General features: G+C 43.0%; 1 protein-coding gene across 2 annotated transcripts in view; it reads left to right on the top strand.

Moving 5' to 3' along the window:
- col4a6 (collagen, type IV, alpha 6) overlaps positions 1-23362 on the top strand; it is a 116920-nt gene that overhangs the window by 42465 nt on the left and 51093 nt on the right. The window lies entirely within an intron of this gene.

The following is a 23362-nucleotide window of genomic DNA, read 5'->3' as shown; positions in this document are numbered from 1 at the left end:
TCATCTTGCTCTGGGTCTGGTTAGCATCCAAAAATCGGTGACATTTTGTCAACCCGTGCTCTAGCTATATTCTGTCGGCCTGGAGTTTAAAACAAATGATGTAGCTCCTTCATTCACGGCACATTTTTAAGTTTAGGCAAATGAAAATTGCCTGTGTTTAAAAAGTAGTTGTCCACAGAACTCAAATTCGAGACCCAAGGCCAATCGATGCAAGATTTGACCCAACTGAAACCAAGTCACCAGGCTGCCGTGGACGATGCTACCCTTGTATTTACTATATCCCCTATTGGAATTGTCTGAATTGTTCGAATGACAAGCCTGCAGGTTCTACATTCCAGAGGCCCATTAAAAGTAGAAGCATCCTTTCTTTTTTAACTGCTTTTATCACCAACCCTGATCTTTTTCACCGCCGTCTCTCCATTTATCTCCTTGACATTAGCTTTCATTTACGAATCAATGGAAGAAGCTTCATCCATTCAGTCTGCAGCCACCAGCAGGTCCCTGACCTACAGTACAAAGTCACCAGGTCTGAACTGCTCCTCAGGGGCCCCTTAAGCCTCTCACATGAAGCGAAGTGGTGTCTGGGGACCAGAAAACCTCAAAGGCCAAAAGCGTGTGCAGCAGATATTCATCATGTTGTGGGGACATCATTCCTATGTCATACGTCATTACATTTTAGTGTAAAGGCTTGAAGGGAAGGGTAAGTTTATGTAATGTCATCTGAATTGTGTGTGCGTGCGTGAGTGTGTGTGTGTGTGCGTGTGTGTGTGGTCTCCAGTCCAGTAAAATCTGCAACAGGTTATCATCCATCTCACTTTGTTCTTGTCGATATGCTGCTTATCCTTTAGCTAGAAACCCGTCAGTCCTTTTGTGCGTGTGTGTGTGTGAGTGTGTGTGAGAGAGAAAAAGAGAGAGAGAGAGAGAGAGAGAGAGACACCCCCTGTAGGGTAGACTGTGATGGAGAAGATGAGCGGTCTATTGTGATTGGGTGTTTTTACCGTAGCTAAGGGGAGGACAGCATTACCATTCAAAAGGCCTGCTGTCGTGGTCGGAGGGGGTTAACAGGGTTTTCTGCTCCTCTGTTACCAGGCTGCTCTCAGCTGCTATCACACACCACAGAGTGAGTGTGTGTGTGTGTGTGTGTGTGTGTGTGTGTGTGTGTGTGTGTGTGTTTGTTATGCCTTTGGCTTTTAGTGTTAGATATCATTGGAGGTGTGTTACACCAACGCAATTAATACAAGAATCCTCAAGCAAGTAGATCCCATTTTTAAATGGTAAAAGTGAAGTTTTCTGTACATTTCGTCATTATGTATCAAGATGTAAGCACAATTTTTGAATACGGCAGTCATTTCGAGGTTATGCAAGAGATTTTATTTGACCAGAAAACTTCAAACTGAGCCTAGGATGTCTAAATGTGTCGTTGTCGTACAGGTAACCTACTCTTACTTGAGGAAGTATGAAGTCCAAATGAGTGTTTCACTTGTGGCCAGACGAACAACCGCCATAACCCAGCTGCCCACTTGAGGTTAAAGGTCAACTCCTGCTCCCAGAAGGTTTCTCGTCCAGGCACATGGTTTTATGTGTATTGTGAATCACTTAAACTTTAGTAAAAGTACCATACCAACGAATATAACGTTTGTCAAAGCGTTAGTGGGAGAGGCGTAACGGTACCCATATTATTACTGAAAATGTTGGTCTTTGGGTTTTTCACACTTAAGCACCATGAGAAAGTAGCCTACAAATCCTAGCAGCCTTTAAAGAAGAAAAGTGCCATTCAGGTACCAGTCAGTGGACCAGTGACGAGTTTGACACTCTGGTAATGTGTTGCCGAATCCCTGGGAGTGTTGTGACGAATGGAAAAATACTTGCATTTTAGATTTTAATCCTCTCTTTCAAGAAGATGATTTTGTTAACTTGTGAAAACGTGTTTCGTTTGTTACCGTAACTGTTCTAGAAGACAGCTCACCTACAAAGAAACAGGAAGTGGACTGCAGAGACCAGAGAGTCAGGAATAGAACGTGTGACAGAGGGAACGTCCCCGGGCAAAAAAAAGATATAAAAAGACCGTCGTATATCTGTCAGTGTTGTGTCAAGGGTCTTTATCTGCAAGGGTCACAGACTGGTGCGCGCACACACACACACACACACACACACACACACACACACACACACACACATACACACACACACCAACACAAAAAGTTCCATAAACAGCTGATTTGCAGTGGCGAGTTCAGCAGCTTTTTGAAGACTTGTAGGAAAGTTACTGAGCACACCGAGGTCAGCTGTGCCTGTGTGTGTGTGTGTGTGTGTGTGTGTGTGTGTGTGTGTGTGTGTGTGTGTGTGTGTGTCAGTCAATAGCCTCACGTCAACTCAATTTATTGACTTTTTTTGCATCACTATGAAAGGCTGTAAATTACGGAGGCGATCCTGATTGACCCTCCGTCCCCCCTCCCACCCCCACCCCCCAGCTACCCGTCTGTCTTTTATTTCTGTCTCTTTCTTCATCTGGGGGTGTCGAGGCTCATTCAGAGGGCACTGGGGCAGAGGGCTTTGACGAAGACGACAAAAAGGGCAAAAAAGAAAATCTGGGAGAAGCGAACCTACCGAAGGCAGCAGAGGAGTGCGACACAGAACCGAATTTAGCTCGAAATTTGGAGAGGAAATGAATCAGTAACTCGTTTTATCAGAAGGATCAACAAAAAACATCAAATATAATTTTTTTGATTTCTTTTTATGTGCTATTAAGCAAATTTCAATGAATTTTAAGTAGTTGGCCAAACGAAACAAATGTATGAAATTTTGACTCACGCTTTCCACAGTTTCCTAACTTCTTACGGCTGCGTGATGGGTGAGGACAGTGATTCTAACATGAATGAGTGAGAACGGGTTCAGCTTTAAGTCTTGAAGGGCTTTTTCTTTAAAAAAAAAAATGACATTCAAAATCAGTAAAATCTTCAAAACAACGTGGGACGCGCTACTTCCTGATGGCCCCTGAACAAATCACGTAGAAGACGTGTTTTTTTTTCGGGGGAAAACACAAAAAAATGTTGCGATGTTTACTCAAAATCACTGATTTTCAGAATTTTATCAAAAGATAAATGAACAGCTTCCTGGAAAATGCAATATTTTGCATTCTCAGCATAAATGGAAAGATTAGATCCGCCATCTTTTATCTGAAATCTTCTTCATTCCTTTACTTTGTCCTCACTTCACCTTCTCTCTCTCTCTCTGATCCCTGAGACTTTCAGGTGTCTGTTAAACATCTTTCATCCCAAACTCTATGTGTGTGTGTGTGTGTGTGTGTGTGTGTGTGTGTGTGTATGAACAGACCTCCACATCACCTGTTTTATGCAGATGAGATTATTTCAACAGATGTCCCCCACTGGAGTGAGAGAGCGAATTATACAGGTATTCAAGAGTGTGTGGGTGTGTGCATGTGTCTGCCAGCAAGTGCACAACACACACTCCAAAGGGACTGGCAGTGGTTGCGTTGACAGTTAATTGTTGTGGGAATGAGTCCAGAACATGGAGCTGATGATGATGCCTTGGGTTAAAATACCAACACACACACACACACACACACACTCTCTCTCTCTCTCTCTCACACACACACACACACACACTTCTACTCTCTCATCTCAACGATGGGCCTGGTAACAGCTGAGGATCAATAACGTGACAAATTCAAACCAAACCAACTGTAGGTTCCGCAGTTTGAGTTTTTCCGCAATTTCTTTTTTAAAGACTTACAATCAAATCAGGTCGACTGATGTCGCAACGCAGCGTGGCATCATGGGAATTGGTGTCTTTGTTGATAAAGATTGCTGTCGTGACTTGTGGACTTCTTTTACATCTTTTAAAGCAGCACTATGGCCAACAAGTTATTCCAAACAGTTGTGGTTCTTTTGTTGTGCCTCAGTTTGGATTTGAATGGGAATTTTTGCGTAAAAGTTCGTTTCTGAGCAGATGAAATGCTTTCGAACTCCCCGTGTGGGGAATGTCCATTCTTGAGTACGAGTTCTTTTTCTGTTTGCCATCTGCTTTTCTCTTTGTGGAACTCGCTGTATGAAAATAGTCGACTCCAAATGTTTACTGTACCGGATGTACAGGTTCAGTTGGGTAAACCAATACCATAAATGCTGGAAAATGTTGGTATGGTTAGAAACGCTGAATATTTCTCAGTCTTTTATTGGTAATTGTTGTGGCTCCTGATTGGACGGCGGCTGGATCTGGGTCCAGCCTCCTCTAGATGTCTTATTTTAGGCTTCCAGATCTTGTTCTTTCCAGGGAATCCGAGCCAAGCTCCCCTATCCCCCATGGTTACTTTCTGGTGCCGTGAGTTGTTCAAGACCTTTTCAATGTGTCCTCCCAGTGTGAAGCATCCTTTGGAACATTTACAGGATGGGATGAAACGTTTGATACGCAGGTTTCTCTCATATCTTGCTATCGTCTATGTCCCGAAACTGGGTTCAAAACTACCGCCTTGATGTGGGTTCATGCTCCTTTCCCACCTTGAATGAGTCTTCCTCAACTTCGCATCGAAACACGGCAGAGGTGAAAAGTGCACAAATATAACTGAACTTTAATCTTCAAATCTGTACGTGCGTGACCGTATTGAGCTGAGACGACGCAGAGCTGCGAGCGAGAAGGCCGGGACAGATGCAGGCATGCCTCGAGATGCTCGGAGATGAACGAGGCGAGATCCCGAGGCTGAGCAATATTTGAGAGTGTTTATTTAAACCTGCCTGGAGTTCCAGATGTTCACGGTTAAGTGATTCAGACGCCGTCTGTCGGATTGTCAAACATGCACACAAAAAAAAAACAAAAAACTCTGAGGCGACTTCTCAGGGCGGTTCTGGACTCTCTCTCTCACTCTCTCTCTCAGTCTTGCGTAAGATAAAACAAACCATTGAAGGTATTTGCAGATGCGGCCCGTCTGACCCGGCTCTGGCATGTCAGCTGTCCAGAACATACAGAAAGGGAAAAAAAAAAAAAAACCTCATAAGTTTAAAAAGACAGGAAATTTTACAGATTGAATTACTTTTAATAAAAGTAAGAATGCAATACAAACGTTGGCACAAACAGGAAATTCATCGTATGTGTCCCAGATTCCAGTTTTTATAGGTATTAAGCTAAAACAAACACGCAGAAATGCACCTGTATGAAGAGATGTCCAGGTGATCATCCAGACAGGATATGACCCGCCGTCTGTCCGCTCGCCCTCTCGCCCCCGCCAGTGCTGGCTCCCGTCAGGGTGTTGCTGTTGGAGGAATTTCAGGCCGGTGGTGTGAAACACACCTCAATCATCTCACAACACAAAGTCATTGGTGGCGGACCAGCAGCTCTGATCTGGTTGCTATGGTGACGTTGTATATGAGAGCAAAAAATCAGGGTATTTATGTGGTGTTGTTGTTCGTGAGTCAATGAGTTATCAGTCTGTAGGTTTGGAGAATTGGCGCTGTCATTAATGATTAAAAGACACAGTAGGACTTGGCTGTTTGACCCCAAAAAAACAAAAATCCTCAGTTGCTAACACACTATTGGATGATTCACCTTTGTTCATCACGTAAAATCAACTGACAAATCGTCTGACATAAAATCCTCCTACGGAAGAAAGTCCACGTTTTTAATACGACTGAAAAGTTACGAGAAAAACAAAAAGAGGTGATATTTTGTTGCATGAATGAAGTATTTTAAATCAGGTATTTAATCACAAGTTTATTTCCACACATTTTCAGTTAATTTCCAAGCCGTACGAAAGATTATTTCATGTAGCGGCAAATCATGGTTCCTATTTTGCTGATGAAAAGATGCGCGGAAAATAAAAAATTTTAAAAAGTAGAAAAACTCGAACATTTCTGAAATCATAGCATCCAGAACTACAGGGCTTTATTAACTTTGGGGAAAATGTTTACATCTCAGAATTTTCCCCCAAAAATCTCAACTCAGATGAGAATGTCACTTCAGAGCAGTGTTGTCCGTATAAGTTCATTAAATGCCCTCATTTCTAACTTTTCTTGGTGCGCGGTCTCTCCAGATTATAACCCAGCCCACTCCTCGCCACCTTCATTCCTCGTGTGCCTCCATCCTCCTGTGGTTGGTCCTTTCTCTCATCATGAGGGAGTCATAGCGAGGGTGGTTGGCGTCCATCATATATCCAGTCACGACAGAGAAGAAATGACACTGACACTGAAGTGTTACCTTGCTACAAAAGGAAGAAGGTACTCAGAAGGCCGGTATGAGGGGAAAGATTGAGACAGAGGAGAGAATCTTGTTTTTTTCTGCAGACGCTCATAAAAAAAACTGCTGTATTTCATTCCTGAGGCTTCCCCCGTTGACATACACATTCGTCCAAGCCCACACACACTCCTATAGGTGCAGCGTGGTGAGGGACGGCTGGTTCCATCTGTATTCATGTCGTGTAGCTCCAGAAAGGAAGGTGAGGATGGAGGAATGTGTTTATACACACTTGGCAGCAGGTGAGGTGATGAGAACTGTGTGACCCGATGTTGGGGACGTGAACGACGAGTTCCATACGCAGCTTTAATCTTAATCTAACACAGCCCTTAGCTGGGCTGTATCAGCCCAGGAGCAACCTCCGGCTCTACCCATTAGCTAGTAGGAAAAAGTCTGAACCCAGGAAGCAAGAATGGTGCCCTCAGGTAGGCTGCTACTAGCGAGCAAGCTAGCTTGGAGTTTATTGTTGTACACGAGAGAAAGCATGCAAGCAGAGGTGGAGCACGTGGATCGAGGTGTTATCCAAACTGAGGGCTAACAAGACCAGGCTAGCTTGTCTATCTCTATTCTTTGTTTTGTCAGAAAAAAAATGGATCTGGCTGAGATGGGTAACTGTTGTACTTTGAAATCTTGGTCTAAGATGCCAGATTTGGGTTTCTTCCAGACAACATGCTAATCTTGTTCTAGCCAGAAAGGCAGATCAGAATCATTTATCTGGGAAAGAAAGAGGAGTTGGTCTGTGTGCCTGCACCAGGAAAGGTTGGAACCCAAACTATTACCTTGCCAAAAGCAGCATACTTGAAAATAAAATGGCGGCCAAGTTTACTGTTGTGTTCATCCTTCCTGTTTACATCCCCTGTGATGCTAATGCTAATCTCACGCCTCTGCGCATGTACTGTAAGACCTACTGTATAACATCTGCTCACTTGAAGCAGGCATCTGGAGGCACTTTACGTGATTGCAGGTGTCAGTTGCACTGCCAGATAAAATGTACGTTGTCATGCTTGTGTATTTTACAGAATTTATGAGATGATCACCATCTTGTTTGTCGCCCCTTGTCTGCCTCCCAATCTCTCCTCACCTTCACACCATTGTCACCCCTCATTGTCCAGATGTGCTCATGTTAGGCTGAGAGAAACAATGGCTGCAGTCGAAGAAGCAGCAGCAAGATAAATGCGTCTGGGTGCTCAAAGTTCAACCGTTTAGATCATTTTAAACACAGCGTACCTGAAGGGTGCATGACAACACACCTGGTTTGGAGGTGTCCTTCACTTCCTGGGTGCTGTTAACCATTTGTCTTCTTCTTTACGGGTGTCTCCATTCATCTCACCTTTTGCCCCCGCAGAGGAGGGAACACCTGGTGGAGAAGAATCCTGCAAGAGATCCATGTGATGGATTTCTCTGTCAGTTTGCCACTTGAAACTAAAGTTAGCTCGTTAGCACAAACCTCAGCACAGCTGTTGTGCATGATTTCATCCTGGCTGAGTTTCATACAGACTCAACAGTTTCATTATAATCAATTAAAGCTGTACAATATCGCCACTGTATTTCAAATTTGATCATTTCAGAGGAGAACAGCTCAGGCTTGTTTTGAATTTCCTGTTATGCTAAATGCTAGTAATTCAAATTAAAATGTGGCCTGAAAAAAGGTGGCACAGGCCAAAGTTGGATGTGTAGTCCAATAAGAGAACTAAAACTGATGTCCATGACATCACTGTGGCTGACCTGTCATGACCTGAAGCCACAAATCCACTTGCTAATGCTAATATGGAGCTTAAATGAATAATGACAGCTAAAGTCAGGTGGGGGGGTTGTCCCAAAGAAGCATTGCTCAGTACTATGTCCCTTGTTTTGAAGTCAGAAATGTGTTGTTTACCTGATAACATCCTCCGAATTGCAATATAACATTTTGAGAGTACATTTTTTGGAAAGTTTTGCTGTTGTTAGCCATTAGCTAGCCCTTAGCTTTAAGCTAAACAAACGCGGCTGGCTTTTCTTGCACTCTGGAGTCACAAAGAAGTGATGTTGCGTTGAAAAAAACAACTTTGTGAGCTCAAGACACCTATTTGGGAGTACTTGAAGGGCAAAATACGCATTGTGGCTGAAGTATTTAAGGATTTCAGAGGAACGACTGGTTGCACACACACAGGATTGACAGGGACGCAAACGCTAAGGAATCTTGTGATAAGCAGATGAGAAAATACTATGGTGAGTGTCCCTAAAAGAGCTTTTCTGAGCTTATCTTTCATCAGCAAAGCCACGAGTATCCTGAGCAAGAAAACCTTCACTGTAATTAAAGCGATTATGTTCACTAATCTGTTGACGGCGTCTAACCACTGAAAACATCTGCAACAACAGGAATATTTAACTCTGAATTCTCACGTCAACATTAAGAGTCCATCTCGGTATCCGAGTGCTTAGAAATGCTTCCCAACTTTTGCCAAGTATCTTAAATATCCCTGAGCACATGCCTGGGCTTCTCGCATGGATACGGCGCGCTTCGACGCGGTATGTGGCGTAATGGTTAGCGCGATATATGGCCCAGACTGGCTCCATGGACTCATTAGGGAGTTTGTTCGATTACACATGGTATACATTAAGGACACACTCTGAGCTGTTCACATTGCAGTGCACTTAGATACCAGGCAGAGACGATGGTAAATCCTAAACGTATAAAAGAAGACCTGACAAGATGCAAATAAATGTACTTTAGCAGAGTGATTTTCAGCTGTGGGTGTGCAGTGGGAACGAGCATGGAGGTGATTACTGACTCACATTAGTGGAGATTTATTTTAGAAACTTTTCACCGAGGATAAAATGTGCAGGACACATTGATTTCCTCAGCATGGATGGAGGTTTAAATTGCTCGAATGCTTAGTTTCCAAATCACAATCGCAGGAATCCACCGTGCTAATTCTCAAAACTAACCCCTGAATTTTTTCTTAATGTTCACATTGCGTGCAAGCATAAACTTTTTTAACCCCCCTTCGCTATATAAGGAGATACTGTCAAACACCCGTCTTGCACCAACATGCCAAACCTTCCAACCTTTCCCAGATAAAAGAAAATCAGCCCCCAAGTCTCATCTCTGCTGCAATTTCTATTATTCCCAATCTTACTGCAGGCCGTTGTCTTTGGTATCCAGATTGATGTTTTTTAATAATAAAAAATATGCCAACAGAGTCTCGCCTCCAGGCACCACAGACATTTACCCGCTCCTGCTGCTGCTGCGGCTGCTGCTGCTGCTGCTGCTGCTGCTGCTGCGGCTGCTGCTTCCAGCTCCTGTAGCTGTCAGAGGCTGCTGGGGTTACTCCAGCGTTGTTGCAGCACGCTAAAATATGTGCGAAAACCTTTTTTTTTTCATGCATTTCTTTCCTCCTTGCATCACTCACATCAGTGGCGTGTGTTGCCAAGTCATTTCTTCAAATGGAGTGAGTGACATTTCTTCCTGTAAATTAGGCACATTGAGACGCACATACGACCGCAACATGAACATCAAAAGCAGTATTTTGTTCAAAGAGGGATACATCTAATCATGCGTGTTTAGTTATGGAATTCCTGTCTTCTGTTGAGGTCCAAAGAAGACTTGGAGGAGTTTCACTCCAAAATAAGACATGTAAAGTCTTGCACTCAAAGAACCAGCGGAACACAGCAGACGTGCAGAAGTTTAGTTCTGATGCTGGAAATGCAAAGGACTGTTTTGCAAATAAGATACAGCAAGGATTTTTTAATGTAATCAGAAAGAAGTTTTGTTATAAAAAGCTGAGCTTCAACTTGCGCTGAAACAAGACACCAATGTGTATTTATTATCACATGCGCCAAAATGTTGTGTTTGTGATGAAATAAAAGCCTCCGGAAAATGCGAAGACGGGTCAGGAACACTGTAGATGTGTGCGATGTTTTACGTCAACAGGGGGTAGCAAGTTTTGGAGGAGATAAAAAGGTTCATTCTTGTGTCCCTGCCACACAAACGGGTCCATTTCTATGGAGAGTCCGTCAGTTTACATGCCTGGCAGGCGCTGTCGTTGCACTGTAGAGGTACCAGCGTTTGATCCCCTGCTGCAACGCTTTTCTTTCCCGTAGCATTTGTTCTTCCTTCACGGTTTCACGTTTCAGGGAGGCTAAACGCAGCACAAACACGGTACCCTCCAGTGGACCGCTTGGTCTGTTACAACCTTCACCTCGGTTCAGGGATGGTGGGGTAAATGTGACGTAGCACGAAAGGAGAGACCAATGAACTGATGACGTCTGTGTAAGCGCAAAGTCACCAGTGGAGAAACTCTGAAAAGCCCATTGTGACATCGTGCAAGTGCGTCAAACGTCTTTGCTGATTCGGAATGACGAACGAATTCGGATTTTTGACCTCTTCTCGTCATTTCTGACAGTTTCGCTACGACTGCAGCTTAATGGACAACACCAAAGCAATGAATGCACATCTGTATTTGTATGTATTCCTTACAAGATCTGATGACGCATCATTGGAGGCAATGGTAGGAACCTGATTTAAAGCCACGTCGGGAGATCGCGGGAATCACCCAAGGCAAAGACCTCCGTTGAAGCTTGTTTTTTTCCCCTTTAAGCTGTAAAACCAAAATGGCAGATGTTCTGGCCCAAAAAAAAAAAAAAAATGCAGTGTTTTGTTTAAGGTGGTCTTTTTTTTTTTTTTTGCATCACTTCTTTAATTTGAAACTTCCTTTCCTATCGCTGACCACCTTAAAGTCCGCCGAGCCAACAGGAAGGAGGCGCACGAAACCACCTTAACCGATGTTACCCACAGTGCTTCGCTCTCATCATAGTTAAACACAACCGCAGCTTCCATGTTGATTTACTTGAAGCTGTTTACTCACACACACACACACACACACACACACACACACACACACACACACCTATGAATGCACACAATGCCTGAGGACCCCCAACTTGATGGAAACACATTTTTTGATGCCTCTCTCCATGTTTGTGTTTTGTGTCTCTTAACTTCAGACAGACTCACAAGTGGGAGTCAACAGCTCGATGATTTAGTAGAAAGACCTTCAGGGGGGGGGGGGACGTTCATATCCACCTCTTCCACCTCCTCTGCTGGCCATCATGTAAAAATGCCTTTCTTTTCTTTCTCATTTTCCTCTCTTCCCTTTTAAGCTACAACCCCAAGGCAAACTTAACAGCGAATCTGGGCTGTATGAGTTTTTTATCTGCTTTCAAAAACGAATTGTCTCCATCTGACAATCCCTGATCCACCTTCAAAAGTACAGCACGTCACATAGATTCAGGTTGCCAAAATTTACCCACCTGAACTCTTTGTGCTTCTGCAATTACACTCAAAGTTTCCTTTGGGTGGACAGACGATAGAAAAGGCAAACAGGAGATGAGCTGCAGGTTTTTTCTGTTTGTCTCTGCTTGGCAGCATTTCATGTACAGCTGTAAGAATAAACACCAACAGGCTTTTCCCTTCTTACTTGGCAAATACATACTTTAGAAATACTGCAATCTTGATTTGAAAGTTAAACTAACAGGGTTACTTGCTACTGCTCACTAAGATAAGTCAATGAAAGGTGTAATTAAGGTGATGCCTCGTGCTTGGATGCTAATGAACAAAAGTAAAGATATATTAATTTGCTGATTTCAAGGTGCAGTTTCTAGTGAATCTGATCCACTTCATGTTCTCCCCTCTAAATGATTGTGGGGCAGCTGTAGCAAAAAGGTTTGGTAACTCTACTTGTTAGCTGTCCAAATCCTTACAAGGAAGTGCTAGCATCTTTAGCATGAGCTAAGGCTAAAGCCATTTGATTTATATTCCAACACTCAATGATCAAGAGTGCCTGAATAAAACTGATGTTCTCATGGAAGCTGGTTGGACTGAATGGCTGTTTGCTCGCGTTGCTACAGAATGGAACTCCGAAAACAAGTCCGTAAGTGTAGCCACAACTTCGACGCCTTCGTGCTACTGTAGTTGTGTGTTCATCAATGTATTTTGATGCACATTTTTAGGTTATCGCAAATGGCAAAATGTGAAAACTCCCAGTAGTGCATCGTAAAAGCGTAAGAATGAAGATGGAAACTCCTTTTTCTTATTTCCTCCGAGGTGGTGAATCTGTAACTTAACGGACTGACCAACCGTTTCTGCTGTCGCGTCCTCTCGGATATTCCCAAATTTTGCCTTTGTATCCAAACCGCTAACAACATGGCCTTTCTAGTGGGCAAGAAAGAACCATAAACTTTAGGCTGAAAGTAATTCTTCCATATATTTTTTTTTCAGAGTAGATGGCCGGCTTGATGTCTTCAGCTTCTACTTTGTAACAGCTGTGCGCAACGTCACCTCAATCAAAAATACAAATTCCAAGCTTTCTTTATTCACTTTGAACCATTTGATGGAAATGTGGTTGAAGAAGTTTTGCCACATTTTCAAAGACTGCTTAATTTCTGCTTGACAGTTCAATAGAAACACAACCAGTTGCCTCTTGAGGACCAAAGCCACTGCTAGCTTCTAAGACTAAAGGTATTCCTTTATAAAATTTCCCCTTAAAGGAACAGGTGTCATACACGTCGCGTCCCGTGTTTGGTGGTGCGAATGGGACTCTCTGATGAGCCACAGTTCTTTTCTGTAGCAATTATGTTCGTTAAAGGTTAAGAACAAAGTAATTCATGATTCTACAAATGATTGAGTGCCCTCGGATGTCGAAGCCCGTCTCCTTTTTGTCTGCTCCATTCACAGCGTCAGGCTGAGTTTTACTGGCTTCCATCAAAGTCCAATGGTCTGTAGGCAGAGCTGTTGTTCTCTCACTCACACTGGTATTCACATAGACACATAAAGACACTCTTGCTGGTGTGTGTGTGTGTGTGTGTGTGTGTGTGTGTGTGTGTGTGTGTGTGTGTGTGCACTGAAATGCACAGATAGAGGAGAGAAAAAAGAGCGAGGTGGATCAGTTGTGTCCAACACAAAAGAGGGTGATATTTTAACCTCACAGTGGTGCTCCAGGAGCGTAGGGAGGGGTCGCCAACATAGCTGGGAGTACGTTTCTACCCACTGGCTGCTTATATGTCAAAATGTCCTCGCCTTGGTTACATATTATGTGTGTGTGTGTGTGTGTGTGTGTGTGTGTGTGTGTGTGTGTGTGAGAGAGAGAGAGAGGGACATGCCTGGTAACATTGTTGGAGACATATATATAAACGCTTTCTACTGAAAATAAATCAAGGTGGTCCTCTAACATGCACCACTTTTAATTGTTGATGTTTACCGCTCAAGTGTCGCTAGTTAGCAGCGGTGTAGATGTTTAGATGAGTTTTTACTGATCTTATGATCACTCTTTGAAGAATCTCTCTCTCTCTCTCTCAAGAATTTTGGCGGCCAAAAAAACGAAGGAGCACCTGTTAGCAGCTTTATTCCCACTCGTACTGAGTAGTTTCATTTTTTGGTCCATCTTTTTCCATTTATGGACATTTTACAGTGTCCAAGACGGCCGAGAAGCACATCAGACCAAGAGGACTTTAAACCTCCTCACTGTAACTCCTATCTTGTACTCTTTTCCCTTTTAAAGGATATTTTTTCTTTCCATTCATGAAATTGATTACATTTTGTGGGGAGTTTGATCCCCCGTCTTTTATATTTGTTCCTTTTTTTGGTTTGGATGTTCTTACACAGATGTTCATTTAGAGTCAGAGTTGCTAGCATGACTTGTTGTTTCAGGTTTCAATTCTTACGCAAAAACTAAGCTAATCACATGTTGACTTTAGCATCATAGCTAGCTAGCGCCTAAGGTCGGTTTCCCCATGACTCTTGGCGAGGAGATGTTGAAGGGAACTTTTTGGTCATTTGTCCCCAGAGACGGAAGAAAAGATGGATCCCCCTCTTAGGGACTAGCTGATCATTAGTTAGCGTAGCATGTAGCATAGCATCATCAAACATAATGAAATACACTTTTCTCATAAACGGTCTTTGCCAACATTGAGAGAACCAGGGTTTTGCTGAACATTCAGAATGAAAAACATTTTAAAATGATGAGATGTTGTAATTTCAGAGCTTCTTGTCAGTCATTCTCCATCCTGTTGTCTTTGAACAAAAAAGGGAACCGCTGCAAGCTACAGGTTGCTCTTTTGGAACTGATCCTGACCTTTAGCCAGACATTTTTTTCGCATGACATCCTCTTTAATCCAGACTGTCCGCGCCCGTCTCGTCCACCACGCAGGTTAAAACAAAACCAGATAATTACCTACCAGCACCATGTGACCCAAGTCTAAATTTAACAGACTTCCAAATTGCTGCCAAGTTGGTTAGTCACCATAATAAGGGAATTTTAACAGGCCTGAGCTGCTGCTGCTGTTGGTCCGGAGGGTAAAAGTGAAGTTTAATGGACTGAACAATCCCTGTGGTCGCTGCGGGCTCTCTGAGGTGTGTGTGTGTGTGTTTGTGTGTGTGTGTGTGTTCAGGGTCACTGAGTGGAATTTCCTCTCTGTTTGTGATCAGACGGAAGGGAAACACTGCGCTCGTCTAACTCGCCATCGCCCCCTCTGACCAAAAATAGGAACATAACGGTCAAGGAGTCAAAGTTTTGATGCCTTAAGCCACACAGCCAGACTCTTTCATCACCCTCAGCGATGACTCAGAGCTCCCTATTTATGGTTTTGATAACCATCTGATGCTTCCAGAGCCAACAGTAGCCACACCAGCAGACTGTGGTGACTGCAGTGAAATGCGGGGTGGATCATTCATGTGGTTTGCACACCGGATTCCGCTTTAATCAGCAAAAGACACCAGAAACAGCTGATAGACTGATGGAGACTGACTCACTGGAGGGAAATTTTGTCTGCAAGGTGCGCCGTCTGATGATTTCAAGCCGCGAAAAAGTTTTAAAGGCTGAAGACCTTGTATCAACATGGGTTTGCGAAATGTCTGGATGGATTGATTCGTAATAAAATGTCGGTCATGACTGCGGTGGATGCTGACTCAGGAAAAAGGCGTTTGAAGGGATGGAGGGATCGATGAGAGGAAGACAAATGCTGAGTTTGGATTAATAGGCTCTGACTTGTCGTACCAATAAACAATGTGCTCCGATGATACATTCGTATGTCTGCACGGAAAGTTACGTGCAATTTTTCATCCTGAAAATGTCTACCAACACAAGTTTGAATATCCCTTTTCATTTCCAAATGCGGGAATTTACTCAGAACAAACCTCGCTAACAACGCACGTTTTTGTGAATAGCTGCAAACATCTTGATGTCTGCCAGAAAAGGCCTTAACAGCGGATTAAAACCACTTTGCTTTGGCCCTAGGACAAAGTTTGCAAGCGTCCAAATGTCTTGCTAATAACCACCAAAGGCTCGCTGCCAGAGCAGTGACGGTAATGTCCAAACATCTTACCAGAAACACTTGGTTTTGTCAAAGATTTTCATCAGATGTCCCGACGTCTTCGCCAAGTTTCGTAACCGCAGCAGCAACTGAATTAGTCCCAACATCTCACCGACAACGCTGTAAGGTGTTACCAGGAAAGTGTTGGCAAATGTCTTCGTAAAGACACCCCGTTTCATTGGCAGAAACACAGCTTCACATGATGACGCAGGTTACATACCAATAATTACTTTTCGTAGGTATCACGATGAGAAAATATCGTAAATACAAAAAAGTTTTTTTAAAAAATGCACCTTACTAAGACAGCATCTTTCAAAACATCTGAAAGATGTTTATGATTAAAAGAGACAATCTGTAACTTAAAATGCCATAAAACATAAAAGACTTCAGCTAAAATCGATTAAAGACGGCGCGTTTAAAAAAAACGGACCTGAATGTGTGTGTGGCTCTCGTGCTGGAGGCGTGTTTACTTTTGCCCTGCAGGTGTGGAATTCAGCAGTGGGCACACATGGGAGGCAACACACACACACGCATACACACACAACCACACACACACACACTGATAGAAGCATCAGATGCGCTACATACAAGAATAAATGTGTTTATCCAGATACATACCTCTCAGAGTACACACATTCACGATCAGCTGAAATGTGTGTCCAGTTTAACCACGGACCCTCTCTTCGCACCACCGTGATGAGGTGGTGGTGGTGCAGGTGTGTGTGTGTGTGTGTGTGGGGGGGGGGGGTCTGTAACTTACACGTCTGTTAGTAAAACTTCCGTTGCTTTAAATAGACGCACCTTGGCAGCAGCAGTGGGCAGCGGGATCAGCAGCAGCGCAAGACGCTGTTGGCAGGGCGGCGTGATGAGGTAACCTGAGTTGAGGGATGAAAACGAGAAGCTATGGAGGTACAAGTGCGACCAGATGAGACCTGGTTACTACAGTCAGTGAAAGAGAGCTACAACTCCAAGCTGGCATTGTTTGGCCTGGTGAAAAAGACTTTTCATGGGTTTTTTTCCCGCGATAAGCGACCTGGGTTGGACAATGAGGCACCGGATCCTCGTATACTCAATCATTGGAACGCCACACCTGATCAAATGTGCCCTCTTTCTCACTTTAATCTAAATCCCCTTTTTCCTTTAGCATCTGTTTTTTTCTTCTCTTCTTTTTTTTCTGACGTGTTTTTATCTCTCTGCTGCACAGAATACAAGATGTTTGAATAAAAAAACAACAAAAAAAAGGTTTCGTTATTCAAACCTGGCGCTCTCTTGATGTAACAAGTTTTTGTTATCCAGTGACAACAAGATTAGGATATAATACCCTTATCAGGAGATAACATCTTAAGAAAATGAAGTATGGCCTCTCCCGGCTTCCGTACTTCTCTGTGTTATTGAATTAAAATGCAGCAGAGTCATTTGTCACTTCTACCTTAGCAGAACCCGCGATGATGACTTGCAGATGTCACGTGACATCAGCAAGAGTCGGACCAAAAGCATTCAGAATAGATTTTCGGTTTTCTAGATTGTACAAAAGACCACAACAAAAGAAAGAGAGAGACAGAAATAACCCACAATCCCTTCATTTCTTAACGGATTATGTTTCAGGAATTTTTCCTTCAATGTTTAAGGATGATGTTTTGATAATGGTTAAGAACTCATGATGTCATCGCAGATCCTGTCTGTCTTTCTTTCCCGTAGGTACATAGATGCACACATGGCAGCCTTAGGAGGCATCTATTCTTTTGTACTGATCGGTTTACATTTCTTATTCACTCGAAACCCTAAACTTCTTTGTGTGTGTGTGTGTGTGTGTGTGTGTGTGAGAGAGAGAGAGAGAGAGAGAGAGAGAGAGAGAGAGACATGCCTGGTGTGTGCCTGCATGCACGCGCGGTGCCTCTGGGTAAGGACGTATCGATGTGACGCGTTTCTCTATCTTAGCTCTATCTCAAATTTCTGTGAGGTGTAATTGTCGTCCTGCTCTGGACTATGGGTGTGTGTGTGTGTGGGGGGGGGGGGGCTACCCACAGAATCATGCACATACACACCCAACCTTTCTTTACATACGTGTGCATAACTGCACACACATACAAAAGAAACACACCTTGGTACAAAGGTTAAAAAAACACAGAAACTACACAAGTGAAAGCGGATCTTGTCTCAGGGTCTTTCATTGCCCCCTCCAGACTACCCCTCGACTTTCTTCACCTCCGTCAGATTATTTTCACACCCTCAATCCTGTCTGTTATGCACACTCTTTTATCTAAACTCCGCCTCCAGATGTACCATTATTACCTCTCCCACTACTATTCCATCCCTCTAGTCCTCCATTATACTCAAACGTCCCCCTCCAGGTTCTACTTCAAAGGGGGTCATTATCCAGGTACTTATCGAGAGGGTGGGCTCTTCATGGGTTGCACGGCTAGGCTAAACGCAGAAAGCTAGTTTATAGGTTTTGTTTGTTACCTCCGCCATGTTTTTTTGGTGTCTGTTTGCAGGATTTAATACAGTCAGTTACCGCAGCAAAAGCTGAGAACTGCCGCTTTTCATGAAGTGGATCTTTTCCTTCTGGACTCATTTTCCAGCCTTCCACCAAGTTTTGTTGGAGTAAATCTGGTAGTTTTTGTTCTTTTAATAATCCATTAAAACACAACAGGCTATCCAGGGATACAGCAAAGGTTCATGGGAGGTGAAGGAAATAAGTTTGGCTAATGCTAACATTGTACTCGTCTGATTGAACCCAGCATTACTTTATCTTTAGCAACCTATCACGTCGTATGTACTCCACTGTGGTCGAGTATTATTTCACTGAGCTATTATAAATACTGTATAACCGTTAGCTCGGGCTAATTTGTCAATCTGTGTCCAAACATTTTGCAGTCGGATATAAACTACGTTCTATCAATGTTTGAAAGGGGAAGTGATTCATCAGAGGAATAATCCTTGAGTGGAACAAGCGAATTTTGCTGACTAACGGTACTTGTGTTGGGCGTAATGAAACCCAGATCCTCAAACAGAAGTAGGAGATTTACGCAGAGAACTACAATACACCGGCTGTAGCTGACTTCTGGCTCTGGTTCATTTTTATGTTTGTCTTGAGCTGACAGTTAACATAAGGATTAGCATGTCATGTTAGCGTTTGTCATAATTCTCCCTCTCAGCTCTTGCTATTTTAAACCTCTGCAATTTCAGAGATCATTTCAACACTGGTGGAACTCGTATAAACATTTCAACCAGTCAAGTGAAACCAGTATTTAAAGAAAATATGGCTCTTATGCACAGTGTCCCCATAAGACTTGATTGTTGGTCAGCCAGTAGTGATAAAAACACAGTTATTCATGGGCTTTGGTATCTGTTAGACTGTTTTTTAGACATGCCAAAATGCAGCGGTCTACTCGGGAAGCCACAGATGGCAACGGTTCAGTTTAGCGTTTCCAAGTTGGTGGACCGATCAGTCGCACACCACAGGCTACTTATGCTAGCATGTTTCTCTCTCAGTCCCGCGGCCCAAACTGGTGCAAACATCAACCAGTAGTTGTTCTTCCATTCAGCTGTGAGGGATTTAGAACGCTTCCATCAGCTGGTTTGGAACAGATGAATAAAGCTTAACAAAATGGTATTGGAAACATTGCATTAGGCGATACTTTAAGTATTTTTGTTATTTTTTGTGCCCGCTAGTATCGGCAATGTCTGTTTGGACAAGAAGGAAAAGTTTGGGAAATTCTGAGACGATGCCAAAAAAATGGTCTGTCATGGGAATCAAAACTTTGATGTCAGAGTTCAAAAAAGGGCTTTCCATCTCCCTTTCCTTCGTATTTTCACACTTTTTCAAAACACCTCGAGAGAACGATGAAAAGGTTTTGTTTGAAATTAGGAAGTTTGAAATTTTGCAGTTCCTGTCAAACTTTTTCGAGCTTGAACTCCAAAGTCTTAAGTCTCATGATTCCAATGGGAATTTATGAGTAGTTGTGTTTTCTTTCCTCTAGTTTTCACAATTGGATCAAAACTTCACTGTGGCTCCGTCCTCATTTTGTCACAAGTCGAAACACGGCGGTCGCCAAATTACTGACAACGGCTGTTCTCTCCTCGTCTTCTCTGACAATTTCCCTGTCGCCTTGTGTGTAATTTCTGGCTGATTTACTTCTTCATCGATAATACCTCTTCAGTCTTCGCCCGCTTGTATGTAGATTTTGCGCTTTTATTGCTATAGGTGACATTATAAAACCAGCGCCGACCTGCCTGTTCCTGGTCGTTTTGGCAGCGAGCGCTAACGTTCATTCCAACTGGGTTCATGATGAAAGCTGCAGATATAATAAGAGTTTTGACTGTAGCCCGTAGTTCATCTCCAAGTGTTATAAAAGGGTGATTAATCATTTCCACATGTAATTGTACACATAACTGAAACAATGGAAAGTTCTGGGGAATCCCGACAATTTTATTGTGGCAGCGATGACTGAAGGAATTACGATGTTGTCAGATGTCATGTTTGTAGTTTTACACCAAAGGTTTTTTTTGTTTTTTTTTTTGTCTTCGACATTTAAGACTTATAATATTTACGTGTTTTTGAAACTCTCATTTTTTGATTCAACATTTAAAGATATCAGATCCTGTTGTGACCTCGCATGAACTTTAAAGTGAGACGTCATTTATACTCTGCCGTCTATTTTTAGCGCTGATGTGCAAGCTGGCTTTATTTATACTGAGAGTGCGAGAGGGAAAACTAACCCAGACCGGAACTCACATCCTGGATCTGGCCCACCAAACACCGCCAGAGGGGTCAAGATGGGAGTCTAAACTTGGACTAGTAATCATGCAGTCATAGACAGAGATCATGTACCTGTGGGAGTGCCCCCTGGTGTTGGTTGTCAGGGCAACAGTACCTCTGTCTCCATGAGAGGTGGAGTCGTTTGGTTTGATATCTTAAGGAAAGGCTGATAAATCTTCGTGTCAAGATTAGATTTTTTTTCATCTTTCCACATGAAAGGAATGGTTTGAAGTTCTGGGAAGTAGCCAGTTGCTCTGCTAAGCAAACCAGCTGCAGGCGGAATTCCGCCTTTTAGCTTCATGTAAATTAGGTATTGATGTATGAGCGAGGAATCTAAATCTAACATGCAAAATGTTGGATTGTTGCTTAAAACTAGAGCTGCGATTCTTTGCCTGAACCCAAAAGGTTCCAGTTCTCTGTGGTTCGGTTTGGGCTTGAATAGATTGAAGTCAACAGATTCACACAAAGGCTGCTTGGCGGTTTTGCCGTGCGCAGCGTTTCTCCACACTCCTTCTGCATTGCCTGGCACAAACATCCAGTTTAAGATTAATTGTGATTCATAAAATATGCTTGTGGTTGGGAACAAATTTGGTTCCCACAGGGAATTTTTCTCACATTGTTTTCCATCCATCCATCCATCCATCTTCCTCCGCTTGTTCCTGTTAAAGGTCGCGGGGGGCTGGAGCCTAAACCAGCGGCTACGGGGTCGGGGCAGTCTTCGCCCTGGACGGGTCACCAGTCCATCACAGGGCCATCACATAGAGACAGACAACCATTCACACTCACAGTCACACCTACGGTCAATTTAGAGTATCAATCAGCCTCGTCCCTTCTTGATGTCTTTGGACTGTGGGAGGAAGCTGGAGTACCGGAGAGAACCCACACAGGAACAGGGAGAACATGGAGACTCACACAGAAAGATCACGTACTGGAGCCAGGACTTGAACCCGGAACCTTCTTGCGGAGAGGTGACAGTGCTGACCACTGCACCACACCTCACATAGTTTTGTAGAAGAACAAATATAAGAGAAAATAAGAACGGAAAGAACTCGCATTTTTAAGATTTCTGTCTCTGGGGTTGTGAACTCATTGATTGAACTTCATGATGACCTATACAGTGCAGGTGAGCTGTCATTTAAAGGTGTGTGTGTGAGTGTGTGTGTGTGAGAGAGAGAGTTGAGGGGGTCCTGATATGAGCTACCTTTTAGAGATGAACTGAATGACCTGGACAAGTTTTGAGATCCCACGCACGGGACCTGAGGATATACAGTCCATAACCCCACACGCGCAGCATTAGCAAAAAAACATTCCACTTAGCTCCTGTTCTGTATACGTGCCCATTCTCGCTCTGGTTCATTTTGTTCTTAAAGAACATGATAAAAATGCTAAACTTCCCCCCTTAAGTCCATAATTATGTTCATGAGGGAATAAAGCAACGGGGAACTCGTAGGAGCTGAGGGAGTCGACAAGGCCGGGCAGGTCGAGTCTTAATCCTGTCTAATAGCAACGTTTCATCATGACTCTCCAATATTTAGCCAGAGGAAAGAGAGCTCTGTGTGTGTGTGTGTGTGTGTGTGTGTGTGTGTGTGTGTGTGTGTGTGTGTGTGTGTGTGTCAGCAGTAGCAACAACATTCTTTTGCATTCAGTGTTCATAGGCATACAACAATGACCAATTTCTGTGCTGTTTAAGGTCAATGGAATACATGTGTAGTCTGTAACAATTTCAGGAAATCCTTGGAAAACTGTTCCCCAGCTGAACACCAGTGAGCTGGGTTTTGTGTTCCCCTGGGTGGAACCTGAGGAATGGCTGGCTCTAAGATTAGTTTCACACTATGCCCTATTAAGACCTCGATCAGTTCAAACAGCAACCATCGATGGAACCGCACCACATTTCCAGAGAACTAAAAGTTTACAACTGGAATGATTTTGTGGAAGTTACCCACTTTGTTTTGGGGGGTGTTTTGGGGCCTTTAGTCCCTTGTTTCATCTAGTTGTGTTCCTGTTTGAAATACTCCTACAAAAACAAACTTTTTGCCAACTGGTTCCGTTTGGGAGCGCTCCCTACACGTCGTCTTCTGCACGTTTGTCGTCCAGCCGCACTAAACGTACTACACCTTCTCTGCATCTTGTAGTCGATCCCCGTCGCTGGTTCATGGCTGCCGTGAGGCTGGCGAGAATTTGCATGTAACCAAGTGAGCAAGTTTGGGCTTTTACAGCATGACTTGTGAGATAACTTGATTTTTATTGGAAGGTTTTCAAAAAGAGAGACAGAAATGTGGCAGGAAAGGTTCTGGAGGGTTCATCTGCAGTATTTCATACCGTCCCAGGAGGTTTGAGAGGGTGTTGACAGACTTCAGACTGGATCCAAAGGCTGTTATAAAGGGTTCATTTCATTACAGGAACCACATCATGGCGGAGTCAGAGATTAAAGTTTCTCATATGAGCTAGTTTTTATCACACATGTAGTAACTAGTAACCAGCTGAGAAGGATTTATTTAAATCCTTGGCTACTAGTATCAGGCTATCTGTTCATGCCTCTGACTACATACCATGAGCAGTTAATCCACTTATTGCTGCTTTGACACAGTATTTTTTTTCTACTCCTCCAAAGTCATTTTAAGTCCATGTACTTGCGATATACTTACAATACTTATATAATTCTTGCGAGCATCCAATTGTAACTATTTATACGAAGCTGAAAAATAAGATACTGGAAGGACGAATTAAAGGTTGATTTGGTCCTTTAAAAAAAAACAACAAATAATAAAAGACACACATGGTAAAATGTTTTAAAAATTGATCATAAAAAAAAATTGGTGCCTTTTCGTTTTAATGAGGTAAACTGCTTTAAATATTTGGGATATGTAACTATTAATAATTCAGTTATATCTTTTAACTCTTTCTAACTCAACCAGCTTGGAACGATGTAAGTAAGAAGAGAGTTGAGAGAAATTTGATTTGAGAAAGATTTTGTGACGTTTTTTTTTTTTTTTAATGTTCAACTTCTAAAAT

This window comes from Aulostomus chinensis, chromosome 24, assembly GCF_037954235.1.
Source record: "Aulostomus chinensis isolate RoL2024-O1b breed Wild chromosome 24, RoL_Achi_v1.0, whole genome shotgun sequence".
Lineage (NCBI taxonomy): Eukaryota > Metazoa > Chordata > Actinopteri > Syngnathiformes > Aulostomidae > Aulostomus > Aulostomus chinensis.
This window is presented reverse-complemented; position numbering and strand designations above follow the sequence as displayed.